Here is a 3,564-nt window from a genome sequence, read left to right on the forward strand (position 1 = left end):
GAAGAATGAGAAAAAGTGCCTGCCTCACTTTAAGCAATAAACCTAAGCTCATTATAATTTTAGAGCTTGTGTGAGCAGTCCTTCTACAGACAGACAGTGACAGAAAATGAAGGTTGGGACTCTACAGAGGATGGTTTAAATACTTCTTTTTAAATATATTTTGTCTATCTTATTTTCTGTGTATGAATGTCTTGCCTGCACGTATATATGTGGTCCATGAGAGTGCAGAGGACATAAGAGGGTGTCAGAATCCCTGGAACTAGAGTTACAAGTGGTTGTAGGGTGCCATGTGACTTCTGGGAACTGAACACTGGTCCTCTTCAAGGGCATCAAGTACCCTTAACCTATGAGCCATCTCTCCAGCCCTTAAATGGACAGGTTTTATAAGGCACTCATAGAAGAAAAATAAACAGAATGCCTTGATTTGGTTAAGGTGAATTTTAATGAGATGTTAAATAATATATTTTCTAGTTGCAGGACAGTAGGCAGTTTGGGTTTTATTTCTTCCACATGAACAGTCACACCAAGTTGGGCTTTCTTTCATTAGTATTGCGTCCTAAGAGCAATGTCAGAAGAATGAATCCCAGACTCTGAATGAATTTTTTGGTGTGTGCTGTGTGTTGGCTTCTGACTGAAGGCTTTGCCACATCTAAAACACACATATGATTTCTTCCTGTGTTAATTTGATGGTGTGCCTTCCGTTGGAATGTGTGACTGAAAGATTTCCCACAGTCGGGGCGTTTCTAATATTTTCTTCCCTTTGAATTTGGTGGTGTATTTTCAGTTGGGAATGTATGACTGGATAATTTTCCACTGTCATAGCACTCTTAAGTCTTGTTAACGATGGGAGTCCACTGATGGGATGTCAGCTCCCTGTTCTAACGGGAGAACTCCCCACGTTTGTCACAGAGAAAATGTCTGCCCATAGTGCAAATTACCTGGTATTTATGGAGAGCTGGTTTGTGTTGGGCACATTCTTACATTTGGTACATTCGTGCTGTATACGTGTCTGTTTATGGCTGGGGGTTTTTCTGCACTGGGTACTTTCTGCATGATTTTTCTTTTTCTTGGAGGAATCTCCCAGCTGACATGGGAAGAGTTGAAGAGGAGAGCGGACCAGAGGCAACAAAATCATTAAGTTATTTTCTGACATGGTTTTGATTTTCTTCACTTGTTTGTAGGATAGGCTTCCAACTTCTTGCATCTGAGAATTTTGGAACTCACTTTTCTGTAGAAATGAGATGGGAGTCTGAAAAGAATGGTTTTTCCCAGGCGCTTAACATTCAAATCTGGTCTGTGCTCAGAGCATTCTTGTCAATAAAAGCCTCCAAGGGTGAGATCTTGTTTTGCTGATGTTTCTGTAGTGTCAGCATCCTGCCACAGTTCTAAAAATGGAAGAACATGAACCACCTCTGTGACTTTACTTGCCATATCACTTAGAAATGAAACTTTATTGGAAACTCCCTATTATGGAATTTCAAGCCCTGATTACTCTTCTGGGAAAAGATAAAGGAATAAATTAAATGTGCATCTCTTAATTAGGTAATATGACCTACAACCATGATGGTGGTGTCAGGAGTGGATACACCCAACCCTGAGCACATGCTGCTACAGCCCTACAATACACCACTCATCTACTCAGCACTCAACATGTGCCAAGCAACTTCCTATGCATTGGACATAGAGACTCAGTCAGTCCCCCCAATCACTCCATCTCAGGGTGTTTGTGGAAACACAGAAAGCTTCAGCCAGGGGTCCAAATCACTTTGGTTATTTGTGAGGAATAAAAAGCTGAGGGAACGTAGTTATCTAAACGTGTGTAGGCAATCTAAACAGGCATCTCAGGGTAAGTAGTGGAACAGGAGACAAGAATTCCAGAGCAATGCTAGTGTAGAGCTGAAGAGTGGAGGGTAGGATTTGAGTACAGGACTCATTAGAGGTGTCGAACTGCAGACTCATATATTTAGCCAATTTAAAAACCAGAGTAGATTTTTTTTTTTTTTGGTACTTTAATCTTTTGTGGTACTGATGGTTGAACTCAGGGCTTTCTACAAAGTAGACAAGCAGCCCATCACCCTTCTGCCCCATTTTCTGAAATAGCAATTGTACACTTGTGGTGGTGCTTGCTTATCATCCTGAGGTTACACTGAACATGCCCAGACATGCATTTGGACTAATTCTTTTTAACTTTTCACTTCACATGGGTCATGAGAAAAAAAAAGTCTATATATTTAGGGTACTTCTCCAAAAGACCAATATAAATAATGAAAACTATGCTGAAAACATCCCCTAGACTCTCTGATACAGCCCATTTGTACAGATGCCAAGGCATCTAATGTATTATAGAGGCAATTACTAAGCCTCACCCCCCCACCCCACAATTGTGTTGGCTTCTGCCTTCCAATTCAAATTGAGCCCTGAAAATGAACTCCAAATGCCACCAGAAATCTAGTGAGGGTCCACTGTGCAGAATTTCAAAAGCAGTTACTCTCTAATTCCTATCATTGACAGTTATATTGTAAGCAGCATAAACCACTCAGGTATTGGTTATATTGGGAATGAGTGGTTGTACCAAAATACTACAAAATGTGTGTGAGCAGAATAACTTTAACTTTGAATCAAAATATATTGACAATAAAAGAAATATAACAACAACATGGGGTATAACAAAAGAGGAAAAGGGTTAACAAACAAAAACGTAATACATTAAGGCCAAGAACCATGGAACAAGCACCCAGAAAAATAAGAGGATCCGAGGACGTCTATCAGATTTTATGATCCCAATTTCTGATCTCCCATCTTCCCAAGCAGCTAAGCAAAGCAACTGAGGCACCGTCTGCTTTTCCCTCTGTTTTTCTCCGAATTCCTTGGTTTCCTTTACTGTACTAGAGCATTAAATAAAGCCTTTTTGACATTTAATTAGTTTATTGATTTGTATGTGGGGATGGAGTGTGGAGTGTGGATGGGTGTATACATGCCACAGCAACGTGTGGAAAGTCAGGTCTCTATTTCCACCATGTGTGTCCCTGAGATCAAACACAGACCCCAAGTCTTGGCAGTAAGCACCTGTTCCCTCTTAGCTGCCTCACTGGCCCACCTGTAATGGATCCTCTTTTGTCTTTTCCTCCTAATTGTGGCACATCTGGGTAGGTGTTTTGTGTGCTTCTCTTCTAGGAATTATCAGAAAGGGACCTTCTGTTGGGAGAACTCAGTCCTGTATTTTTTGTCTCGGTGACTCTTGTCTCAGTGTCATGGGTGACTGTGCCTCAGTTGCATCTGGTTCTTAGTTTAGCTGCTTTGAAAGATGGGAAATAAGAAATTGGACCCAGAAGATGCTCCAACATGTAATAAGGACACATGCTCCATAATGTTCATAGCAGCCTTATTTATAATAGCCAGAACCTGGAAACAACCCAGATGTCCCTCAACAGAGGAATGGGTACAGAAATTGTGGTACATCTATACAAGGGAGTACTACTCAGCTATTAAAAACAACGAATTTATGAAATTCTTAGGGAAATAGATGGATCTGGAGAATATCATCCTGAGTGAGGTAACCCAATC

General features: G+C 40.7%; 1 long non-coding RNA gene across 1 annotated transcript in view; it reads right to left on the reverse strand.

Annotated features, from left to right (window-relative positions):
• Window positions 1-423: 423 nt before the first annotated feature.
• Window positions 424-3,564, reverse strand: part of LOC116102086 — a 5,329-nt gene continuing 2,188 nt past the window's right edge. The window contains exon 2 of the long non-coding RNA XR_004123001.1: window positions 424-1,385. This is a non-coding gene — a long non-coding RNA (uncharacterized LOC116102086). The remainder of the gene's footprint in view (window positions 1,386-3,564) is intronic.

This window comes from Mastomys coucha, unplaced genomic scaffold (genome assembly GCF_008632895.1).
Source record: "Mastomys coucha isolate ucsf_1 unplaced genomic scaffold, UCSF_Mcou_1 pScaffold21, whole genome shotgun sequence".
Lineage (NCBI taxonomy): Eukaryota > Metazoa > Chordata > Mammalia > Rodentia > Muridae > Mastomys > Mastomys coucha.